This window comes from Lepisma saccharinum, chromosome 3, assembly GCF_977018435.1.
Source record: "Lepisma saccharinum chromosome 3, izLepSacc3.1, whole genome shotgun sequence".
NCBI lineage: Eukaryota > Metazoa > Arthropoda > Insecta > Zygentoma > Lepismatidae > Lepisma > Lepisma saccharinum.
In genome coordinates this window covers 33449176-33476402 of record NC_139231.1, presented here as the reverse complement: position 1 = coordinate 33476402, position 27227 = coordinate 33449176, and the positions used below count along the sequence as shown (strand labels likewise).

The window sequence follows — 27227 nt, the reverse complement described above, 5'->3', positions numbered from 1 at the left end:
TCGTACAATCTACGACATACCACAGATAGTCATTTTTGAATGACGTTACCCCTACCAACATAACATCAGGTTTTGCTCAAACAGGAATATTTCCCTTCAATTCTGAGGTATTCCAAGAAAGCTACTTTGCGTCGTGTTTCGTTTCAGATCGACCAAATCCAGCAGGACAAGTACCTCCCGTATCTGATGACATAGTCCAAACTGCCAAGTGCGATAAACTGCCAATTACATCATCTTCAGGTGATGTTCAAAGTGAACCTTTGCATTCGCAAATTGAAATGTCGGGTCCAAGTGGCACACAAATGTCTTCAGTAGTGAGTAGACCTAAAGTTTCCTTCTCTCCTGAAAATGTTCGTCCAAAGCCAACGGCTGAACCCAGGAAAACTACGAATCGTAAACGTAAAGGAAGTACCATTCTAACAGACACACCTGAAAAAAGGCTTTGGAAGATGCAGAGAAGAGTAGAGCAAAGGAAAAGGGCAAGAAGAAAATAATGTGAAAGAAAACATTATTCCAAAGTTCTTGCAGAGAATTTCACTGTTTAGTGTGTGTTAAGAATCCTACAAAGAGGAAGAAGACTGGGTGCAGTGCAAACAATGCAAAATGTGGTCCCATTGGCTGTGTGCGGAGAGAAATCCTTATCATGTGTGCATTGATTGCAAAGAGTGTCATTCTGTAATTGCATAATCACTGTTGCAACGTACCCCAAACACTGTTTCAACTTACCCCATGCATGGGGCACACTCGGACCTGCTTTAAATTAACAGACTTTTATCGCTTGAGGTTCAAAATTACAATTTCATATTTGTTTCTTAAGTAGCCAAAAGACGTACCATTTCATAGCATATTTGTAACTTGTTCCAACTGTAACAGTTTTTGAAAAAAAAAAAAATTGAACTGAAAAGTGTTGCAAAGTGCCCCACCTTCCCATACATGTCTAAAGAATACCGTGACAGCCTTGTAATCAAGGGTCCCGGGTTCGATACCTGGTGGAGGCACATAATGGTTCGGATCCCACGTTAGACCCGATTAGCCTTACTGTGCATAAAGTGGACTTAAAACACCAAATCAACCAAATCTTTTAATTATTCAAAGAGTAAACCGTATATGTTTCATCCAATAGTATATTCGCATTTTCGTGTGCCCGCCATAGGAAACTTGATTTAAAAATGACCTTTTGGTATCAGTATCATTAATGGGTTTAAAAACTTACTGAACTATTCTAAAGACAACCTCTTTTTGTTACTACCTGTATATAAATAAAACACACTACTTTCTAGCTATGTCCAGAGCAAATCAAATATTCAGGTATTATATTTTAGGTGTATTGGTAATCACACACACTCACACTCTCTCACTCACTCACTCACTCACTCTTGTACTTTGAAATCGCTATGGCAACACGTTTCTGAAAGTGTCACTTTTCCCATCATTTTGCGAAATCGCACTTTTTCTGTAGTATCAATTATATCAATACATCTAAAAAATCATTAGAATATTCCTACATATTTGTTGCACTCAGGACATAGCCAGAAAGTAATATATTTCGCTTTTTCCTTATTATACATAGGGCAACACCTTCGGCCGTAGTTTTAGCTGTCACCTGGCAGGAATGCAAATGTGAAAAGTAGCACATAGGGGCCAACCTACTCTATTAGTAGGTTACATTAAATACCAGTAGTGTTTAATTCTGAAAGCCCGGGAAAGTTTTTCTTTTTCACATAGTTATTTACAATTACATATCATTTTCATCTGCGACAAAAATAAATTTCAAACAAAAATTCACATACTTGCTCAATATTTGTTGTCCAAAAGGAAAAGATTGCACACTTTAGAAAACAATAAACGACGTTGACAATATACTTATTGACCACGGTAAAGAGGACGCGCAAACCGGAATTGTTCTCTACTTTGTAAGTTCCATCCATTAATAAATATTAATTTCGCAGCGATTTATTGAAGATAAGTTATTTACCTATCTATTCTCTGAGATGTAACATCAATTTTGTCAGATTAGAAAAATCTTTCCCACCTAGATTGGTTTCCCGGGCCAGTTGAGCCGCTAACAAAATGGGAAGAAATAATACTAATTTAGGGAAAAATTACCACTCAAAGAGTAGACCCGTATAAATAAATACCTATCTATATGTTTGTATTAAACTTTGCGCATACTTGGCAAAACTGAGTTAGAACATGGACGCCGACATATAGAAAGTTGGAGATAATGGACATACTGGGTCTTGGACTGTGATACGTGTCGTTTTGTGCAACTTCAGCGAAAATTTCTCAACATTTCACAGCGTTGAATGCCCTGACCTATCATGAACTTTGATAGCGTTGCTCTTAGAAACGTATAAACAACACGGGGTGGATTCACTGTGTAAGTTATATTTGAAAGAACAGAACGTAGGTCTTTTCTATATATGTAACAGAAGCCTGAACGCTCTCTCGCCTGCCCTCAATTTGCGCAGTTTTGCAAAGTGAAACTGCGTGTTCGAAAGTAGGGCAGGAGAACGGTGTGCAGTGTTGCAAATGGAATGAATCTTTCATGAAATATGGTGTTTTTTCGATCTTGCCTTGTCGGTCGCGATTTCGGGGCTGGTTTGATGTATGTGATTGTACCATTGTGTTTGTTCTTTAATATGTTTCACCTAATCATCATCATCATCATTCTCATTGTTGTGAGCAAGAGCAATTTGGAATGACATAAAACTAATCGGTAAGGCGTGTCTCATTTAGCAAAGCTCGGTTTCAATCTCAAGGTGATTGGCCAGAAATTTTTCCGTCGAGGGCTGACCGAGCGCGGCGCTGAAGAAGCGCGGTGCTGATCACACCCCTTGCACTATTACTTCATGACTTGTGTGGAGCCTACCCTCCAGGTACCTTCATGGCCCGGTGCTATTCGAGGTGTAAGGGGTGAACTGAGGAGACCGAAATATCAACGGCGAAAGTAAATAGTAGGCGAACTGCCCATCACCATTGTCATCTTTGCCGTTGGCTTAACATCCCAATAACAGCAATCTGGCGGGTGGACCCACATCCAGTATAATCCTCTGTGGGGCTCGTGTTGTCCTGTGTTTGCCCTTAACGTGTAATGAGTGCCCCTTCACAGCCTCAGCCTGGAGATTTTATCCTCAAGGACAATATAGTTTTAGTTGTTGTAAAGAGTCTATGGTAGTGTTCGTTTCAGAAATTGAGGACGCTTTTAGCAGACATTTTATTTTCTTGTTTGGTCCCTATCCTCAATTTTGTTTTATTTAAGAGTCTTATTCCCGTATTGTGTGACTGATACAAATAGCCCACATGCTGATGTGCTCATAATTTAAATATCAATAAATCAATCAACCTTTACAAATGCAGATGTCCATGTAGACTACACGATCGAATTACTAATTGAGTATTGGAACATTGTCTTGTTTCGTGTCCATAATTTGTGGAACAGACTAAAATAGAATTGATCATTTTTTTAATATAATTATGATCCATGATGTACTATAAGGCTAATCGGAACTGGACGTGCAGTTTAAAGTCCAATCCGAACCACTATGTGCTTCCACCGGGTATCGAACCCGGGACCCCCTCGATTACAAAGCGACGACGCTACCACTACTATATCGGGGAGGCACATGCACATAGGCCCCATTTGCTGATTAGTAATAAGAAATACTAGTTTTTTTTTGTTTTTTTTTTCCTCGCGAAATTGGGTTATTGGTACTTCAAGTTTCACCTCACAAGACGGCGTATTTCAAAGCATAAAAATGACTAGAGACCGATTTTAAAGGGAAGTCCTTTTTTTATTTTTCAACACGAATCATGGAATAAATAACAGTAGTGTTGATGATTATCTTCCACCAACAAGATTACATGTTTTTGACTTTCCTTCCCCCCTCTTTTCAGCCCCCATTTTCCTTTTTAAAACATTTTCCTTCCTGGTCCTAGTTTTTCAGCCTACATTCCTTCCCCCCCCCCTAATTAAAAACCCAACATATTCCTTGGTCCCTTTATTGAAAAGGTATCAATTATTTTGAACGACTATTCTTTCCCAGGAACAAAACATTCAACAATTGTCTATTTCGTGCAGTTTATAGGGAAGAAAGAACAAGAGCCTTCTCCCATCCCTCCATGAGTGTTCGGAGTACTTTGCAGCGATTCTTGCAACAATGCGATCTGGGCTTAAGCAGCAACAGACGCATTGTAACCGGCACTCTTTTGGGTTGAAAATGTATTTATCTGCTGGATTTAGACTTTTATTGTGAAGTTTTTAGACTAGGGTCATTCCGCGCTAAATCACCCAGAGCAGGTTGCTTCATAGTCATGGGTTTGTTTCAATTTTTGCGGTAATTATGATAGCTCAGCTAAGAAAAATGATAGAAAGCTGTGGCAAACAACATTGTTTTCAGTACATTTCAAGCATTATTTTATGTTCTGTGAATTTTTTCACCACTCTAATGAAAATGGCTGAAATTTAAGGTCAAAATTGATATTTATGTTGATAAATTAATAATACAGCAACTTTGTACCAGGCAACCGTTAAGAGAGAAGCGTTAACTCAAGAATAACATACGGGCAAGCGCGTTTGTTTCTTTAACTCACAAGAGCAGTACCCCCAGTAATATACGGTATTTTCTTTGAGAATGAACAATATACAATGTCGTTACCCTTTCCTAATTTTTCGTTGAAATTTCTGCATAATAAGTGATGTATTTTTGGTTGTAACACGACGAATTATTTTGCGAGTCAGCCGCGCTGGTGTAGGTTTTCGTTTGAACCCCCTACAGGACAACTCCTGCCATAGTGAAAGCGACAGGCAGAAGCTCGAGTTGTGTTCACGGCCAAATACATGCAAACGGATGCGGGGTGCCGCGGGTTCCTCCCACACAAAATTTTATCCCCGACAAAAGAATATTATTTTTACCCCTGCCAGGGATGTTTTAATCCCCCTCAAAGAAAATGGTATTGAAACCATCTAGTATATCATGTACAATTCAGAACGCAGGACCGAGGAAGGGGGGCTTGGAGGGCGCGACCCCCGAATTTCAATGAAAGAAACTATAAAAATCTGGAGTTTGCCCCCTCTTCTCCCGCTATTTTAAGGAGAAGGCGCAAACCTTAGTATTCTCTTCAAGGAATGGACGTTTCCAAAGAGAATGAAACATGTTTCATGTTCTTGGGTGCCATACAAGTTTAATAATAAGCCAAAAATGTGAAACTGTTTTTTACTACAGCTAAAACATCAGAGCATTCAACCGTGTACAATTCAGAACACCGAACCGAGGAAGGCGGGTTTGGAGGCGCGACCCCCGAATTTCAATGAAAAAAACCTATAAAAATCTGGAGTTTGCCCCCCTCTTCTCCCACTATTTTGGGGAGAAGTCGCGAACTTTAGTATTATTTTTAAAGAATGGACATTTCTCAAGAGAATGAAACATGTTTCATGTTCTTGGGTGCCATACAAGTTGAATAATAAGCCAAAATGTGATATTTTTTTTCTTCGAAAAATAGGTAATTTGCATTTTTGGAGGAAAATTATTATAACTCTGGCACTATGGGAGCAATCTACTTCGGATAAGTTTTATTTTGCAGCTAAAACATCATAGCATGCAACCGTGTACAATTCAGAACTCAGGACCGAGGAAGGGGGGCTTGGAGGGCGCGACCCCCGAATTTCAATGAAAAAACTATAAAAATCTCGAGTTTGCCCCCTCTTCTCCCACTATTTTATAGAGAAGTCACGAACTTTAGTATTATTTTTAAAGAATGGACATCTCTCAAGAGAATGAAACATGTTTCATGTTCTTGGGTGCCATACAAGTTTAATAATTAGCCAAAATGCGATTTTTTTTTCTTTCGAAAAATAGGTAATTTGCATTTTTGGAGGAAAATTATTATAACTCTGGCACTATGGGAGCAATCTACTTCGGATAAATTTTGTTTTGCAGCTAAAACATCAGAGCATGTAACAGTGTACAATTCAGAACACCGAACCGAGGAAGGGTGGTTTGGGAGGCGTGACCCCCGAATTTCAATGAAAAAACTATAAAAATCTGGAGTTTGCCCCCTCTTCTCCCGCTATTTGGAAGAAGTCGCGAACTTTAGTATTCTTTTCAAAGAATGGACATTTCTCAAGAGAATGAAACATGTTTCATGTTTCATAGTTGTTGGACGTCGTAGTAAGGCATTTTATTGGGCAAACTGAAGGAACATGGAAACAAATAGGTTCCATTTATACATACGATTTTTGTTGAATATCGCCACCCGACAATGTATTTCACTACAACATGCGACAGAAATTGCATGGACTGCAACATCAAAAAAAAAAATCGCATGCATAAACAAGAAGAGCTTTAGACTGCAAATATGCTGCTGGAATTTTATTACTCTTCTGGCTCACTTCAACTTATTTAATGTAGCAGTGCTTACGAAGGTCTTCTTTCATCATCCTGACGTATTACTGGTTTCGCACAAGTTAACATGCGTTTACAATGACATTACACTATTCTTAGATATCAAGAAGACTCCAACCAAACGGGATATATGTACGAGGCTTGTCCGGAAAGTAAATATACAAACATAGTTGCACGTTAGGGGAAAAATGTGTACCAAAGTTGGTAACACTGGCAGTAACCGTGATCCATACGACGAGGATTGGGAGTGAGACGTGCTGCGCTGAGTCTTGTGCGAGGAACACGCGTTGGAAATGGCAGCGACGGTAGAGTCCAGCGCAGATATTTCTGCCGTGCGATGCGCGAAACAACTAAAGAAGCAGTGTTGCTAACGGAGCAGATAGAAAAATCGCTGCAGTGCGCCGATGCACAGCTGTTACGTACAACAATAAAAGTAGAAAATTCAGGTCTATCTAACGTTGAGTTTTAAACGTCATGCATTATATCAGGACTAGGATTAATATGTACTAACAAGTGGCTTTGTATGTAGTTACATACATATGGACTAAAAATTCGCAAAATATGAACTAACACATAAGTAAAATTACCAAAAATGCTGCAAAGAAGACTTCTTCATACGATTCCTTATTTGAGTGATTTCAAACAAATTTAAAAAAATATATATTCATTGCATTAATGCACTGGTGGCGTTCTAACTTTTCACTCCCAAAACCCGTATACACTGGTATGGAACTGCAACGGCAGATAATAACATGCCAACGTGTTAAACCGCTACAATTGCACCATAACACTCCTCCTCAAGCAGTATTATTATTTCCTCTCTGAGATCGGCGACAGTCGGTTGCCTTTGTTGTACATTTACAAAGGATGCCGGCTTCCACAACAATAACAAGTACATATACTGCCACTAGACGATAAGCTGCGCGGCTTTTTCTTTTGTTATGAACCAGGGCCGGCGCTAGTCATTTTGCCTCCCTGGGAGGTGGCGGCAGATGCCGCTCTATTTCGACCCCCCCCCCCGGTCATTACGCAGCAACGGAAAATTGAAAATCAATATATTCCTAACTAAAACATCAAAATATAAAATAAATAATGAGACTTATGCTATTTCAATACTATTCAGCGCAAAAGAATATCTCGCTCGATCACAGTTTTCAATAGGCTTATTTTTTTCTTCTCTTCAAATTTTGCCGCTCTGGGCGATGGCACGGTTCGCCCTCCCCTTCCGCCGGCCCTGCTATGAACTTGGTCACCCATCAGAGCATGGCAATTCTAACACAGAAAACAATATGTATCGCATTAAGTAGCAAAAATGACAGCCTCCTCTATGCAATTTCTACAAGAACACGTGCCGGAGCCAGAGTTGAAATGATGTTGGAGCCACATAATTTATTTATTTTGAATAATTCCAAAATTATGAAATATGAACAATTTGTGAATTAAACCTGTTGAAATATGTAAAATTAAGTATATTTTCCTTAAATATGTAAAAGTAAGTATTTATTAAAGTTAGAAATATGGAAAAATATTGACAATAAAATGTACCTTAAATCACTACAAACATTACTATTCGCACAGATATCACAAAATTTCAGCGATATTTCGTCAAACTAAAAGTATGTAATTTACCTATAAATCCTAGCCCTGATTATAACCAGTAGATAACATTGAACACAGCTATGGGTTCGGTAAATTGTCTACAGTTCAGAAAAAAAAACTGGGAACTTACCTCCAGTTATTCAGAAGAGAGTAGTTCCTCAGAACTGGAGGCATTATGGAATTTAACGTTCATTAGCAAACACACACTTTTACATACACACACGCAATACACGCACACAACGTCAAACCGGTCAAATACTTAGTATAAAATAAAAATATGGTGCTTCCAATCCAACAAAACTCACCGCCACTTTACCTGCCTTTCCCCTTCCGTGACAGAAACAGTGCTTCATTATTACAGTTGGCAACACTAGTTACTAGCTAGCCAATGAACATGCACTGCATAAAAGAAGCAACCACTACGCCGTGCTATATTGCCACATTACCGTCCCTGCCGAACGGTGGGAACCGCGAGCTGGAGCGCTATTGAATTGTTTTCAATTATGTTTGCGCGAGTGTGTCCAGGAATGGAATGACAATATGGCAACAATAGCGAAGGTTTTCGAGCAGGGTAGAACACGTGATGCTAAGAGAGAGGGAGACGAAACGAAAATTCGTTTCTACGCAACGGCAAATTTATGTGTGATGCACTCTACCGAATCCTGCCAAGTGCGAAGTGCGCGCCGTGATCAGGTTTTTGCAGTCGCAAGGAAAGCGTCCATCGGAGATCCACCGAGAAATTGTGACTGTGTACGGCAACTAATGAATCGTCAAAATGTGGCGAAATGGCGCCGTGCCTTCGCAGAAGGTCGACGTGATGTTCATGATTAAGAGAGAAGTGGGAGGCCGTCCGTGATCACTGACAGACAACCTTCGCAATCGTATTGAAGCAGAGGTGCCTGCGAATAGGTGGGTGACAATTCGAGAATTATGTGTGATGTTTCCTGACAGTTTGAAAACCACTATTCATGAAGTTGTGAGTGGATTAGAGTACAGAAAGTTGTGTCGACGCTGGGTCCCAAAACATTTGACTGACGAACACAAAACCAAACGACTGGGATATGCACTGGACTTTCTTACTCGCTAAGCAGAAGAGGGAGATGCATTCCTGGACTCCATTGTGACAGGTGATGAAACATGGGTGTTCAACCATACCCCTGAATCCAAGCAGCAGTCACTGCAGTGGCGCCATAACCATTCTCCAAAAGAAAAAAAATTCAAAACGTCAATTTCAACCCGCAAGCTGATGACAACCGTTTTCTGGGATCGCCACGGCATCCTGCTGGTGGAATTCATGCCGCCTGGAAGAACAATTAATGCTGAAACCTATTGCCAGACGTTGAAAGATTTTCGACGTGCAATTCAGAACAAACGGAGAGGCATGTTGTCAAGTGGAATCAGCTTTATTCATGACAACGCCCGCGGCCAACGCCAATTTGGCATAAAATGCGAATTGTTGGCGTTTTTAGCGATTTTTTTTTAAAAATGTCCTAAAACAACGAAACATTCCATGAAATCCAACATTCTTGTCTTTTCTATGCCATGTTTGTGTACATAGAGCATGCAAGGTTTCCAACATTTTACTCAAGAGTAAAGTATAGAGTTATATGTACATGGAATAATTCCGACAGCCATATTAAGTCATGTATTTCCCACGATTTTTTCAACTTCTATCAAAACCATTTGCATCACAGAGCAAAGTGGCAGGGTTCTAACAGAAGGTCGAGTGCGTATCTACCGTCACACGGGAGCCACATATTCAGTATTTGTCGCGCAAGATAATTGCACACCATTGGCATTTGTCGAGCGAGAAATAATGGAGCTCAGTCGTTAGGGCGTCTGACTACCATGCGAGAGACCCGGGGTCGATCCCCTGTGGGGGAGAACCGGGATGTTTTTCACCTATTCAAACTGCTCCGGCGCCCACCCAGCATCATATGAAGCTGGTACCTTGAGGAAACTTTGAGAGGTAGCCAGGAGTGTGGTGCTGATCACATCATCCCCACCTTCAACCGTGATCAAGAAAGTGTGGGGCCCTAACTCCACGCCCCTATACACCTTCATGGAAAAGTGCAGGGGAGCACTTTACTTTTACTTCCTCAAAAATCTGTTCCAACATATCAAACTGTCACGAAAATACGTAGACCATGTGACCTACAATTTAAAATAATAGTTTAAAAGCACAATGGAGTATTAAGTTTCGGTATATTTGGCAGATAAATGTTCTAAGACAAAAACGCGAATTTTTGGAAACGTAACACTAACAAGTCAAAAAAAGAGATTGCCAATTTTTGGTGCCATAATATATCGGTATGTGTCACGTGAGATTGATTGATTTTATTTTTGGGTGTGTCGCCACTTACGGTCATTATGCACCCTTCAGTATATAGGGGGAAAATTCCATGATCTAAAATCCTTACCTTAAAATTAAAAAAGGGGTATGGAAAATAACTTTCCCAAAATAACTTTCAAGATATCAAACTTTCACGAAGAGGCGTAAGCCATGTGACTTACAATTTGAAACAGTAGTTTAAAAACACCATGAAGGTGTAATTTCAGTTATTTGCCAGAAAATGCGCTAAAATGAAAATGTGAATTTTGGGGAAAATATCACCGTATAGTAAAAAATAAAAAAATAAAAATACACCAATTTAAAAAAAAATAACAATATCAAGGTCCCTACCGATTAGGCATAAATAAAACAAGAATATCAGTTGTAATTTATTGCATTAGTAACAGTGAGTCCTAACCTAATTTTCGGCATAATCACCACCATTGTTCTGCCATTTGTCGTAGCATGGCACTAAATTTTGTATGCCCATGGTATATGTGTCTGACAGCAGACTGGAACTATCTCTACCACAGTAGCTGTCAAATCAATGCCCTGCCAGAAACCTCTTCAGTTAAACAAATAGAAGAAAGTCGGCACATTCAAGGCCAGGACTGTACACGGAGAGCTCCAAGATCTGTCACCTGAAGTGATGCAAAGGTCCCGTGTGTACTCAGCTGTATGGGGTTGTGCACATTCGATTGGCCTTCCGTGAATTGTCTGCACCATCGTCTGACCATACTATCACTCACGACGTCCGGTCTACACACCTCACACGATTACTGGTGGCTCTGTGCCAAATTCTGATCATGCAATGTAGGCTACATCGTAGTCGGTGGGAGACTGTATGAGAGCTGCAATCTTTAACCTAGAACTGTCCTAAAACAGCTGCATTGGAACTGTACCAGATTACAGCTGCATGCCACTTCCTGCCTGCATGTGTGTGTGTCGGTCTCCGACCACGAGTGCTGCGTATAGACACGATTGGAGCTTTTTTCAGGATGCCCCTCGTATATGAACTTTCAGAAGCTTTTATTATTATAGTGTTCCTGTTTTAATGTGTGGTTAGCTAAATCATTTACCTATACAATGCAATTCTATAAATTCCTTGCGTTAAATTTCTAATACCTACATACGGTTTTCGTCAGCATTAATGGTATAACTGCATTTTGTCAGTTTCATAGTACTTCACTTGGATATACTGTACTGAAGCAGAAATCCCATTGATAATGTAAGGAAATATGACACATTATTTTGTTCGATTCAATTGTTTCACTTATATGAAAGAGTTAAGTTGTTTGCTTTACAGAGAACAGGGAAGTAGCTTTATGCATTGAAAAATGAGTCCGTACTCATGGTTCTTGCAAGCAGAGGGTTCCAAACCTCAGTGAAAATATCAACATATAATACCCAGAATGTATAAGGAGACTGATAAATTACAAACTGTATTTCTTAATCAATCACTCTTCACTCTTATCTCATTTAGTCGTAACTTTAAAAATAATCAAGTATTTTATTTTAAACTTACTGCACATGACAAAATTCCGTAATCCTTCCCTAGCTTGTGAATTGTAATAATTTTCCAAATTCACTATTTTGCAGTTTGAATTCAAATCATAGAGAATATAGAAATTAAGTCAATTTCATAGAAGATAATATTGATACTTAACAAAATGATACGTGGATCTGTATGAGTTTCGTATTTCCATTTGCAAGAACATCGATTTAGTTTAGTTTGTAATTGTCAGGGGAAAATGTAAATTTTGTCCTGGAAAAGTCAGGGAATTTGATTTCTGCGTGTTTGTAGCCACCCTGATACAGGCTTGTGAATTAAAGGACATCATTCTGCAACTGACCAACCTCACCGAGCCGAGACAACAGCAGGCTTTTTTACACTTTAAGTTTTCGTGGCATAGTGCTGATATTTTACATGTATTAGTGTTTACAAGAAACTTGTAGGTAGGTTAAATTTGAACTTGGCAACAGAAATTTGGTCAAGTTTTCGGTGTTACTAGTTCGATAGCTCTTTTCGTGCATGAGTTTGGGTTTTCTTTTAATGTAATTATACTAAGTGTTTCTAAATTACGTGTAAATGTTACCATAACATTAATTTAATGACCTAGTTCTAAGTAAGGTACTTAGAACCGCAAGGCAATAGTTTAATTTACTGACTGGTAACATACAAATTTGCTTACCCCCCAAAAAAACTGCCTCCCGAAATAAAATAACAAATACGCCTCCCAAATAGCATAAAGCTTAATTCGCACAGTGCTGCTGAACCTTGATATCCAAAAAGTACACATGTGCAGTTCATGCTCTCTCAGAAGCTGTAGCACCGTCCTTGCCGCTTTCCCCTTTGCAGTGTTGCCCTGTGGGCTTCAATTTTGAAGCTGAAACAATACACACATGGAATATTACTTTTGTGCCACATTTCTCTGAGTAATTGCAAGATTGTGGCGGAGAAAGTTTGAATTAGAGACGATAAATTAAATGAGATACATTACCAAAATAACTCGCGAATGCATTCAGACGTTTACTCTTGAAGGTGGAAACACTTCAGATAAGCAAAAGTAAAAGGCGCAATCCTAGACAAGAAGAAGACGCGAATAACCCTGTGTCAAGCTTGTTCGTTTTTGAAGTGCTTGAATACTTGTTGGAAAGTGTTAGATGATGAGTTCAGCGAATCGAGGGGTGATGAGGTTACATAATTTGATGCAATGTAGGTGTTGCTGTCTGCGTAGGTAAGAAATGACCCCTACAAATGGGTATAAATTAACGTAACAAACTTTCTCCTCCATTGAAAGGAAATCAGAAATATTGCGTATGGTGGTCCACCTACCCCAAACTTGAACAAAGCTGTCGCGTTTTAATCTGTAGGTCTCAGGTTCGATTTCTAGTGTGCGCATGGCATTGGAATAGTTCTGATTAGTCGCTTTTTTGCTTACAGGTATAGTTCATAATTGATATTTTGTGCATTATAAATTGGGATATATTAACGGATTTAGGTCAGTGATCCATCCCTCCAACACCTTCTTAACAGCTTGTCGTTCTTTTTCAAGACCACATATTTTTTCTAAAGGCTTAATTTATTGTCATTTCGTATACTACCGTATACTCCCAGATAAAGAAAATATCTGGATAAACCCTTCCAACCCCCCCCCCCTCCCCCTGTTTGGTGGATAAAATCTATTTGCGTGAAATGAATATGTATCACAAAACGTCGGTGAAACCCCAGGAAAACAATGGACGATCCGCGCCTGCATACGGGATAGCATTCTGGGGCCTATCTCAAAATGGAAACCATTTTCAAAGTCCAGAAAACAATTGTCAAAATAATAACTCAAGGAACCACTAGAGCACCAAGTAAATCGATCTTAAATTCTCTTCCGCATATTACCAGTGCCTTGTTTATATACAGCGTGTTCGGCTTAAAAGTAAAATAAAAGAAAAAAATCATTACGTGTATATGTAACCAAGAGCACCTTAAGCCTTGCGTAGTTTGAAAGGTAATCTCAAAATGTTTTTTTTTCTCCCGCGCTTGCAAAACGTCAGCACTCGTTGGATTGCGCGCGCGTGCGTGAACTGAACTGAACTGAACAGTCGTAGCGCCAATAGCCATGTGGACTCCTTGGTACTCCGCATCGAAAGGTGTGGTGTGGTGTGTTCTTGCTCTCGCCGAGTTGAAGTCCGTTAATAAGCTAGTGCAACGTCGTTTTCGACAAGAGTATCAACTGCGACCAGCAGACGATGCTCCGACGTACAATTCGATTGTGAAATGGGAGAAACGCCTTCGGGAAACTGGAAGTTTGCTTTCCATGTCCGGTAAACAACCAAAACGCAATGTTTCCGATTATGTTGTGTAGGAAATTCGTTCTGTCTTCCTGAGGAGCCTCAGGAAGTCAGTCAGACGAGCTAGCAGAGAGTTACATGTACCTCGTTCCACCATTCACGATGTTGTGTATAAAAGATTACGGCTAAGAGCCTACAAATTACAACTTCACCAAGAAATCTAAATGGGGGATAGGCCACTGCTCAAACAATTTTGGCAAAAATCGACGACATTGAGGCATTCCTAGAGGGAGTTTGCTTCTCGGACGAGGCAACATTCCACATTTCCGGGAAGGTGCATAAGCACAACTGCCGAATATGGGGAACAGAACCTCCCCACGAAGTGCGTGAATACCAACGTGATTCCCTCAAGGTGAATGTGTGGTGCGCATTGGCCCCTTTTTTTTTTTCGCGGAACGATCTGTGAATGCAATAATTTAACTGGACATGTTGCAGTTGCATTCTGTGCCTCAGCTTCCACCTGATGTAATCTTCCGGCCATGCCATTACACGCAAGAAGTAAGGGATTACCTGGACCGTGAGTTCCCTGGACGCTGGATTGGGAGAGGTTCTCCTTGTATCCCTTGGCCTCCTATATCCCCGGACATTACTCCTCTTGATGTTTGGGGGGGGGGGGGGTAAAGTCACAAGTGTACCAGACACGAGTTCATGACCTTCCTGATCTACAACATCGCATTTGTGTTGCAATTTGACTCCAGTAATGCTGTACAACACATGGGCGGAGCTTGAATACAGGTTGGATATCTGTAGAGCAACTAATGGTGCTCAGATTAATGGGAACTAGGTATGTAAAAAAAAAAAAAAACTTTTTGAGTTAACGCTATAGGTAGAAGAAAACTACGGAAATATCTTAATAAACTTCAAACTTATAAAATTTTCTTTTATTGTACTTTTAAGCCAGACACACTGTATATTAGAAATACTTTCATTTGTATACGAGCATGCACACTTATTTAACCAAAATTCCACAAACCTAATAGAAGAAAAAAAAGGTTTAATTTAGAAACTGTAAGATTACAATTAACAAAAACAGTAGTTACCACATAGGATTCAAACTATACAATAAATTACCCAATACACTAAGGAATTTAAAAAAAATAGAAATCGTGTAATTTCTCTTGAAGAAAATGTATTATAAAGTAGATGGATTTTTTAATGTGTAAAGATCAATTAAATCCTACCAGTGTCCACTTGTTCTGAGTGGTTCTTGAAGCGGTGACGAGGCAATGAACGTTTTTGCTGCTTGGAATAAGTTTGAAGTTAGTACAGAGCATTCCCTGACATTCGCTACGAGACTCGGCGGCAAAGTGCCCGGCGTCAGCGCTTGTCTTTTCCGGTGAACGGGGTCCGCGACAGTCGCACGCTACAGTCTGTTTTTTTTTCGCTCTCCCTGCCTTCGCTCTCTTTCCGTTTCTGTTGACGTTGCAGACTGACGCCAGTATAATCCTCCCTCAGAAGTTGTGTTGTGTTGTGTCCGCGTGTTGAAGATTGTGGCTTACTATGGCACCACAAAAATTTACATTACAACAAATGATTTATCTTGTCGAGTGTTACTTCGGAAAGAGGAATTGTGAAGAAGTGAGACGACGTTTTGCAACGAAATTTCCTGGTGTTCCAGTTCCACATAGGACCACTATATTAAACCTCGTAAAAAGTTTAGAGTAACAGGGTCAGTTCTGAATAAAAGTGGGGGGAAAGAAAAACCCACGTGTACTTACTGAGGAAAAACTCGATGAGATAGGACAAAGGTTAGAACAGTCTCCTCGGAAATCTATCCGCCGCCTCTCACAAGAAATGGGTGTTTCAAAAACCCTCTAGGGCCCCCGATTTGTCAGCCTGCTATTTTTATTTATTGGGAAATCTAAAAAATAAAGTATACAAAGAAAATCCGCACACCATCCGTGAGTTAAAAGAGAGCATTGTACGAGAAATCGGGAGAATTACAGTAGACGAACTTGCACATGTAAATGCCAATTTCCTTCGGAGATGCCAGGAATGTGTTGCAGCAGAGGGACACAATTTTCAACACCTTCTGTAGTCAAGGTTAGTACACAATATGAAAAGTGTAATTTTAATAGCCGACTCTAGCGACTGTCGCAGACCCCGTTCGCCAGGAAAGACAAGCGCTGACGCCGGGCCGCATGCCGCCGAGTTTCGTAGCGAATGTCAGGGAATGCTCTGTAGTATTTGGAATACGGAAATATCAACGACTATTTTACTAGTTCTTCTTAATTGGTTTTAAAATTAGTGTCGCTTAACGTCAATGATTTGTTGTGGAGTTTTCGCCCTCGCAATAAGCAGTAACGGTGACCCCCAATGTTGTGTTTCGGTGTGTTGCACAGCAGATGTTCAAATGCGTGCGTGGTGGAACAGTCTTATGCTTCGCTCCACGAGGCAACACACTCGCCGTAAATCCCATACCGTATTCCTAACTGGTGATCGCCAATCTGAAGACTGCTTCAAATCATTCAAGAATAGAAAACAAATATGGTCTCCACGCCGGATTTGTAGTAAAATCACAGGTCCATCGCAGGTTCGATAGTGATGATAATAAATTTGTTCACCTGAAGACAAAGCAAGACGTCCTCGTTCGAAACTTAATTTCCAATCAAGATTGGATGCTAATAATAGAACAGATTGTTCTCTTTACTTGAAGAATTCAATAACATTTCCATCAGGGTTGGCCTGGGTGGGCCCAGCCCAGTTTTCCCCACGTGGGTTTTTCAGAAAAACCCACCTCGAAAAAAAAAAACACAAAAAAAAAGCCAGTCAAATGTGTTTTTTTTTTTTTTCAGAAAATGTTGTAAATTATTGCTTTAAATACTTGTGAGGTTTCAATGATTGTCAATTTGTTTTGGAAAACTTGTAAAGAAAAGTCTTATCAGAGCTTATAATACTAGAAATAGTGAATGTAGACAAGTCATAGTGGGTTTTGCAGGTTGTTTTCCTCAAATCATGCTAGAAATGAACATTTAACACAAATAAAAAGATCATATATCCAAGAAACCAAAAAGAAAGAGTATTAGAAATTTTTAGATAAATCGTTTGCATTTATTGATGCAGCCTACTTGAAAAATGCTTATAATTTTGAAATGTGGGAGCACTTTGGTTATCAGTCAATTCCTTATGTGGGGGAATCCATAGTGGCACATCATAGTTTCAACTGTGATGATCAATTGATACAAGAAATTTTTGCATGTTCAAATATTACATGGGAGAATTGAGTACATTTTATTGAAATGTCGTTAATTGTGACAGATTAAATTGGAACACTCTTTAAATTATTTTTGTCATTTCTCATCCTAATGGGTTGCTTGCCTATGCAGTAAAATATTATTTTATGTCTGGTTAGGAGCTCTATAGCCATGCAAGTCGTGCATCTTCATAATTACTACAATGTCACCTTTGTGCACAAAACTTACAGCAGCATTATGTACTTGCACTATAATTTGACAATAAAATTATCAGAATATAGTGCATGATTTAGGAGGAGGATGAGTTAGGGTGGATGGGCAGAGAGGGATAAGTCATCTATTTAATGATGATGATAACTGCTGTAAATTTATATCATTTAGGTAAAATTATTTCTACAGTTACAAAAAAAAAGTGTGAATAAATTTGAACAATTTGTTTCAAGATGGTGGATGAAAAACTTATTTTCCACATGTTGCAGGCAGGCTCTACAATGTTTTTTTCAATGCTCTAGAATACATTTTCAGAGTATAAGGAATTAAACTTGAGTAATTTTAGATATATAATTGGTCCGAAATTTTATTTTCAAAAAAATATAAGCATAATTTAAAGTTGTCGTAAGACATATTAAACCAGTCTGTTGTGTACTATCTTTAAACATGATGACGAATATTTCTCAAATACAATGTGCTATCAATCCTTCAAGTTATGTTGCAACTCAAAAGCTTTGCATTTATGGCGGTTATCAAAAATGGAACGTGTGTGATTTTACACTCCTCTCCTAAGCTATGAAATACTAATATTACACGACTTTTATTTTAATTATCCAGTTCAACAGAATCCATTATGAACCGCATTTTATACTTTTTCCTTGCACTAGTCCTTCTGTTTCTCTAAATGAACCCACAACTCCTTGCTTATTACAACAGTTGCAGCTGTGTAAGAGACCAAAATATAAAAGCAATATTTCAGGTGGAATGTATACAGGTAGTAATACGTTAAATGCTGGAACCACCACCTCTACTCGATACAATGCTTAAGTGAATTTTGCGACATACACACAATTTACATCCATTTTGGCTGAAAATATGTCTTAAAATGTTAGTTGGCGTGAAGGCTTCAAATTCGCATTTTAAATATAATTCTTATGCGTTGCTATCGCTAGTACGCACCTCGCTATGTTTCCCTTGCTTATGAAATCGCTGTACATAGCAGGTGCGTTATTATTGTGTACAAGGAAGCCTGGATCTCGCATCGAACATCGTTGCACTCAATATTTCTGTTTAAATGTGCGACATAAAATAATACTATGAAAACGACGTTCATATATAGCTAAGTGGAGTTGTTTTCTCTCTCTTAAGTTCACTTTATGCATATGTAGGCTAATCGGGACTGGACTTAGTTTAAAGTGAAATCCGAACCACTATGTACCTCCACCAGGTATCGAAGAAGACTACGTTCATATGAAGTTAACAGCTAGAAGAAATCCCCCCCCCAAAAAAACTTGCAGTACAGCAGTACTCCATTTGCAATATGAGAAATAGTTCATTAATTATTTAACGCTGCAACAATACTGTCAGGAAGTCGCCTGCAGCCCGCGGAGTCTGAGATTGGCCGCACCCGGGCATACGTCATGCACCCGTTTACCATATTAGGAGTGTGAAAGAATAATTAATATCTGGAACCATATTTGAGGTACACACGCCAAACTTCTGGAATTTGATCATATGCGTTATATCAACAGTTTTTTGCAATTTCATTGAATTTGTAATTATGAATTTCAAGTTTGCACGTTTCCCTAAAACGCCAATTTTTGAGGCATCTAGTAAAAATATGCATTTAATTTTTTTCTACAGAGGTGCATAAATAATCAGACTTCAAGTACACAAGATCTTAAAATTATATGTACAGTCGATTATGAACTGTATGGTGTTAAGTTCCCCGTTCGTGAAAATTGGAAGAAAAAGCTACTTTTCAGTGATTTTTTTATTTAGCAAGATAACAAAGTTAAGATTAATTTTCAGATAACGCGTATTATAAAGTAGATACTTGAATCTTCCAATGATGTATATTTGAATTTTTTCCTCCCACGGAGTATAATTTTACAAGCGCGTAAACCGAGGGCTCAATATTTTTGTCACGGATAGTAGACATTGCAGTGCCTTTCATTGCGTTGCTGATTTTGCTGGAAGGCCTTGGACTTCGGAACGAGAACAGATGAAATGGCTTCACCGAGGAAAGAAACAAGAACACAAAGCATACACTTGCAAAAGCCTACAATGCTTCCCCATGTTTCTCAAACATCATTGTTCTTGTACCACTAATATAGATTCTGCCACACTACCAACACAGCATAAAGATCATTCTCAGCGTCACGTCGCATATAAACCTTATATTCGCATGCTTGGCGTTAACAGACGTAAGTATCTCCTTCATAGCAGAAGGGGTGCTAGAGCTGTTTTGTTAAAAATGTATGAGAGAAGGAGGGCCAGTCAAAGGTAGTTGCAGTAGCATGAAATAAAATACGGAACCTTTGTGGCCAATGTATTTATTTGAGAGTACGGGTGTAGAGTTATTTTTCTACATAATTGTAAATGCTCATTGTAGTGGGTAGTATTTCTATGCCTTCTTCGAAAAGTTCCTGTCCAATGTGCGAGTATAATATCAGTGCACTTCTAGTGTTGCCCACGGGACGAGACGGGACAGGCTTTCAAAAATTCGAGACGAGACGAGATTGACCATGTGTCATAAGACAAACGATTATTTTCGAGACGGGACAGCATTTCCACGAGACTCCACGAGACAGGCCAAAGTCTCGTCTCGTGGGCAACACTATGCACTTCCATGCAAAATTCCCAATTCATCCTCATTCTCGTCCACTGTGATTCGTCTGCTTGCAAATTTGTGATTTCTTGTTGGGGGGGGGGGGGGGGCAAATTTTTAATATATTGTGTCAAATTGGCAGATATAACGGTACACAGAGGCACTTGCCCCTTCCTCCAAAAGAGATAAGTAACAGAAAAGGGATCATATATTAAAACTGCAGGGAACAAAAGAAAAATTCGACCAACATCAAATATCAATGTAACGATAATGACCTTTCCAGATTGCCAAAGAATATAAAGTTTAACATAAATAGGCTAATAGGGACTGTATCTACTTGATATTTATAGGTCGATAATGTTAATAGACGATTAATATGTACCAACAGCTTTGGGCCTCTTTGCAGAACTGATTAAGAGAACCCTTTATAATTCATGCTTCATAATGATTCCCTCTAGTTTCCAGTATGCAAGGTTTTTACGCACAAAGGAATTAACGAGAATCCAACAACACCATTGTGTTGTATTATGCAAGAAAAATCGAATTAAATAATAATTGTTACATATTATCTACACTTTGATGAATTGTGCAAAAATTTGAAATACATTTTTTGTAATTGCTAAAACATTAAAACATGGGTCCCTTAGTCCACCACGGATCCTATTTCCTTCAAAGCGGAGACTCTTGCATCACTACAGACAATGTTTGCCTACTGGTTACATGAACCATTTGGCAAAATACTATTGTGTGAATTGTATTATATTATAGTTGAAATACATGTTTTGACACCTGATAAACAAATAGGAATCCCTTGATTGATCGATGGCTTCTTGGATTACAGTGTCATCATTAATATTTCATATTAAGTTTCATAGAAAGAAATTGTTTGAATAGGACGTAAATAATTTTACGGGGCGCAATGGCATTTTCTTTAACATTTTTTGTCATATAGATCGTTTGGCTCCCAGGGCCGACTCCAGCCGCTCCTCTGAACTTTGACCATAAGAATAGCAGATATTGCGAGCGAGAAAATTTTACGCAATGTATTTTTATTTGTATAAAATTTGAAATCGAGGGGGGGGGGTGCAATTGCCCCTTGCAAGTGTCCTTGGCCGTCTGGAAGAAAAATGCAAGAAACACGTAAAAACTAATTCCATCATGAGTATCCCCCTGTAGTTGCTGCACTGTTTCTGAGTGTCTCTTAATCAATTTCATGTCATCACTCATTGTTGCGATTAGCTAGAAGTGGCAGAAAAGCAACGCTAAGTAACAAAAATCAAATATCCACTCCCTCTCTCTACCACATGAATCACTATTACCCAAAGGTAGACTTGGGAAACAAACATTTAAGCAGTGTGACGTCATAGCAACACATCCAAGAAAAACATCCAAACACATTAGGCCCCTTTAAAACAAGACTACTCAACTGTTCTAGATACTGAAAATTGCGATATCATTTCCCGAAGTCTGAATCTGGAAGGGAATTATCCCCCCTCCCCAAATCCTGATACGACATTATACGGAATACCATACACCATAATTAATCACAAAATCAATATCTCTCTTTGTTATGTTGCTAGAGTAACAATTGTAAAGATTATGAGAATGCGAGGTAGGAATGTGTTCTTTATTTTTCACAGGGGGGCAGGTGCCCCCCTTTCCCCCTCTAGCTACGGGCCTGGGTTCATTCGTCGTCTAAACTGACATTCTTCGCCTTAAATCGTTTCGATATCTGGGCTACTGCGGGCTCGGTGGCAGAGCGTGTTTAGTGGTCTAGTTCCGAACAGCGAAAAATAGAAAATGGGCGTGGATAACTCGAACAAAAAGGACTGTTTTGAGTCTCTCATGTCAGGAAGTGGACACGGCCACGATCACGTGATTCGACGCTGAGTAACTCCGTGAGCGATATTATTTCCCTTTTTTCATTTGTTGGGGGAGCGCTGTGAGTCGACGCAGATTGCTCCCCCTTCCTCCATAAGGGAGTGGGGGAGGTTCCCTCAGAGAGAGAAAGAGGGGAAAAGTGAGAGGCTTGTGACCTACTTCTGTGTCGGGACAAGGCTGGGTGGCAAAGTCCACGTTCTTTCCGCAGCTAGCTGCCAATGGACTCAGTTAGTGTGACGTCACAGCAGACGAGGAGCTGGGACTGAGTATAAACAAATAAAAACGTGCTTTTTTCCCCTATTCAAATACATTGAGTTTCCCATTGCAAAGGTTAACTGTAAGAATCGTGACAGCAATTACGAGACAAAATTGTGATGTACATCATACATGCCTGCCTAGTCGATCTACGGCTCTCACGTGTCTAGTGCGTGGGTTGCGGATGACGCTGCGCATGTCTGAAGGTCGAACGAGGGTGAGGAACTCATGTGTTATCGATCTGCTCGATGGCCATGGGGCGGGGCGTCGCATCGATTGGATGACTCTGACTCACTGCAGTCTCAGTTTGGTTGCGCAGTAAGATGCAACTCTGTTCGGCGAGAGGAGGTATAAATACCACCGCAGACCAGCATACATTCACTTGTGCTAGAAAGAGGAGAACACTGAAGTTGTATCGTGTTGAGCGTGCTCCTTATCAACTCTGTATCTGTCAACAGGTAGGCTACTTTAATTTAAAGTGTTATTTAATAACATGCTGTTATACCGTGTACGCTAGAACACGAGTTCAGTCAATACTCGGCCAGTGCTATTACGCTGTTGCCAAACTAACTGCTAGCGGAAGGGAAACGCAGAGAATTCGCTGTCCAATATGTAACTGTAACTAAGTAGCAACTATTTTTTTATAAAGCATACACAGTATTGTATGAGTACAGTGAAATAATATAGCGAATATTTCTACACAGGATTATGTATATCATCACTGCAGCATATAACTCAAACTGACTCAAGACTCGTAATCTTCGAGTTCAACCACAACAATGAAAGGTCATTGTGTATATTGAGACGAATGTAACAACCCATTGTTTTCCCAAGATACAACAACTCAGCTGTGTCAACACGGTGACAAAGAAAGAAAAAAAACACAAGGAAAATGAAAGGGTCATTGTCTGTGTGTGTTGAGACGTGTTGTTTCACAGTGTTTCTTCAATAAACGATATAACTCCGGATGTAGGCGACGGAAATTTGTGGGGCTTGGACAGTCAGGTTCAAAATACCTTGCCCCATCTTATGATGAACCTTAAAGTGGCGAGTTCTGTCGCGTTCAAGTACGAGGGAGATGTGAAAACAAGTTGCACATGGCGCCACGTTGTGGTAGAATTGCGCAATTAGTGTAGCGCATGCGCAGAATAGAGTTCATATCCGTTTCACGCTAATGAGTCAGTTTCGTTCGCGTTGCGCCAGCAGTTTCGGCTTAGCAACAGTACACAATGGCTGGTCAGCTGGAAACTTACTCCAATCTCGAGGTAAGAGGAACTGTACGATCTCTGTGGACGAAATGCCAATCGTTCATAGATTCATCGTGAAATAAGGACGGTGTACGGGGCAAATGGCATGTCTCGTTCAGTCGTAGTGAAGTGGTGCCAGCAGTTCGAACGCGGTCATGCGGACTTCACTAATTCTGATAGCCAAGAAATGCCAGCAATCGCAGAAGACAACGTTATTCGCAATAATCGCAGAATGACTGTCACTGGAATTTATAAGAAGTTCGGTGTTTCGAAAACGATTTGCCAGTGGTGAGCAGGTGGAAACTGCAGTTTTACGATGGCTTCACAACTAGCGAGTAGATTTTCATAGCCAAGGAGTCGAACGGTTAGTCGTGTTTACACCAACTAGGTGACTGCGTAGGAAAATAGTGCAAGATATGTGCGTTCTATCATAGTATCATCCATACATCTAAAAAAATTAAAAACCTACAATTACAATATGTCTTCATTTTTTGTTGAGTGAATCACATGATCACATCTCCCTTGTGATCAGATCTAAAGAAACAATTAGGCCGTTTTCTAATTTCTGTGGTTCTTCCTGCACGTGGCAGTGACTTTTGCCAGTTGAGTGTTTGTTGAACCACTTAAGAACCAGTAGGCACCACCAAACTAATTTTACTTCTTCTAGAATGTATTATTGCCTTAAAATGGTATTCTAAAATTAATTCATCATAATTGCTTCAATACAATGTATTCCCAAAGGAAAAAAACCTCAGATTAATTGAGATACCTAGTCATATCATAAATACTGTCACAAGGTTTGCAGGAAATAGAAGACGGTTAGCGATAGTGTAATATCCCTAAAATATGTGGTACATGGATATGGAGGAACACAAAATGCCTATAGCTACTGAAAATGACATTTAGCACGCAGACAGTCCTTCAGTCTTTCTGGCCACACATCAATTGCATTAAGCACGATATCTGCAGGGAAGTCAGTCACTGCCTTCATGAGATAGCGCTTCAAAAAGGCGATGTTGGGATGTCTGTTCTTGCACGCAATTTCGTGAAGCACAGCCTACAATTTGTAGTCCAGAGGATGAAGATCGGGGCTACCAGAGGCCAATAAGACGGGGAAATGGAGTACAGCACATTCGTCTGGAGCCACTGCTGGGTCGTCTTAGCCTTATGGGCTGGTGCCGAATCCTGCTGGAAACTTCAGGCCTGACCGCGAAAGAGGATGTAAGCGAGACCCTTGACCACACCCTCAAGGACCTTCTCTTGGTACACCTTGGCCGATTATTTGATGCGATGATCGCAAAATGTAGCTCAGTGGTGCCCTCGCAGCTCAACTCCCACCACACCATAACAGACACTGGATGATGGCCCCTATGGAGCCTTGGAGTCATGTCGGCAACTTCTCATGAACTCGTCGCATATACCCTGTCCTTTTGGGCATTGAATACCTACAACATTGAACAGTTTTCCATCGCTGAAGAGCCCATTTTGCTGCGTACCGCGTGAGTAGGCACTTTGCTTTGACCAAACTCTGCCACTTTAATGCATCAGTGAGGAAAAGACTTGTACGTCGTTTGTAAGCTTGCAGTCCCAGGTCACAACGCTACACACGAGACATGGACATTTTGGATATCTTGTGGTCCCAAGCCAACACTGACTGTACTAACAGGATTTCGTCGCGCACACGCCACCACTGTTTTCACAACCTCTGACATCCGTACTGTTCGATGCAGCCCTGCCCTGGGCCGGTCGTTCACAGTTCCAGTGTATCGCTGAGTATGCGATACACAAACCTCTTTCACATTTGAAGCTTCTGAAGAAGTTTGAAAATCTAACCTGCTGCTGTCACTACCTTATGTAGTGCAATGAGAGCCCCTCGATTTTCATACTCTCACCATTCCATCCTGACCTGTATCATAATCACCTTCTCCAGTCCCCAGCTCACCACACAATGACTCAGGTGTTTCAGCTCCCCGTTGGCAGGTGCTGCCCATGGCCTGACTGTGTCCAGCCAGCCTCCAAAGCTGTGACAGTATTTATGATATGACTAGGTATAATCTTCCGACCTGCAACAGGAAATTTCTGCAAACGGTAATAACTCAAATTGATCCACTGCATCCAGTTTCCAGTTTAGTGGTCGATATAATAGATTTTTCCTATGATCAAAGGTTGATCAGTAATAGATGTAGATATACCAGTATAATTTAAAGTGCAAGTATGTTCTTCTTCATACTATTCTAATTGGGAAGATAATGAAAGCGGATAACAATAATGAACTTCAGATTAGACATGCCGCGAAGTTATTTATATTATTATTATGATAAGATTTAGGCGCGCCGTCTTTCATGTTAATCCGAACAAACTAGCCCACGTTCATCCGCGCCTTTCGTTTACTATTTCTTCATGGACAGAAGAGATGTATTCTTTACATGAAGGATACCTTGAATCGAAAGATGGTTCATTTGACCGTTGACAACTGGGGAGAAGAATATCCACAATTACCACATGTAGTGTACTATTGGCATGAGACAGCTAAGAGTTAAGGTGCACTGGAAATTGGTGTCTTAGCTGTTCAGTTCGGGTAGGAAATTTTGATATTGACAATCTTGAGTTCCTCGATTTTGGAGGAAATTTTGAGTTAACTGTACCATTACGTCTGCTGTAACGTTTATTTTCTGTATAGGCTAGGTTTCCCAAAAATATTATTCCTAATAAAAATCATCGATTTCTGGCTGGATTTTGATTCTTAGTTTTCAGAAACAGATGGAACGTGGTATCTTGATTTTTCTATTTTCATCGTTAGAAGATACAGAATTATACTATTGTTATATCTTACAACATTACGTGTTGCGCTTCGATCGCGATTTGTTTGATCTCGATTCGAAATTGACGAACGTTGAGCAACACTTTGAATTTTCAATTTTTCTCCTCCACTGTAACTATCGGTAAAATGTTTAAAATTACTTCATTCGTGTCGGAAATTTTTTGAACCTACAATGTCTCGAACATGAAAATCACTTTAAATTTACTAAACTTTATCTCTTTAGAGCAGCAATACCATAATCTATTTTACCTAGCCTGGCAGCTGATACAATTGGTGTATAGGTGTGGGTAATGGATTACGATATCAATGACTTCTTCCATCGGATAATATGCCAAATGCGTACGTAGAGCCAAAATTTCCATAGCACTCGTAAACTTAGGATTACGTTTACGACTTCTAAGTTCAGATTATTTAATGTGAGTTAACGAATAAGATGTGTTGTGTTTCAGGAATTCGTCTAAAAACTGTCTATGATCTGAACGTATCGACATGCGTATTACCAACTATCTGCAGGACCTTTGAAACAATTAATAATACACTCAAGCCTTTGCATGTGAGGAATTTGAAGAAAATCAGTTTTATAAACTTGATTTTTCAGGATCTCTGATTATTTAGGAAGCATGGTAAGTTCATTCTGGAGTATAAGCGATCGCACACAATTGTCAGGATGATCATAGCGATGAATTTTGGTTTACTTGCCTCCTTTTTTTTCTGCTTAGAACCATCGGAATACGGGTAACGGTGAATTGACATAACTTGTTCTCATTCGTTTATTTCTAAGGCGTTTGTGTCTGACGCAACGCGATCGTGTTCGTAATCGGGAACAC

The 27227-nt window shown here is 39.8% G+C and overlaps 1 protein-coding gene across 2 annotated transcripts in view; it reads left to right on the top strand.

The window, feature by feature from the left end:
- LOC145984963 (uncharacterized) overlaps positions 1-27227 on the top strand; it is a 143114-nt gene that overhangs the window by 42246 nt on the left and 73641 nt on the right. Inside the window, exon 1 of one of the 2 annotated variants that reach the window (XM_083118408.1) lies at positions 22704-22790. The exons of the other annotated variant lie outside the window; for it this stretch is intronic. The gene's annotated coding sequence lies outside the window, so the exon portion shown is untranslated. Of the gene's footprint in view, positions 1-22703; positions 22791-27227 lie in introns of those variants that run through there. 2 annotated transcript variants of the gene reach the window in all.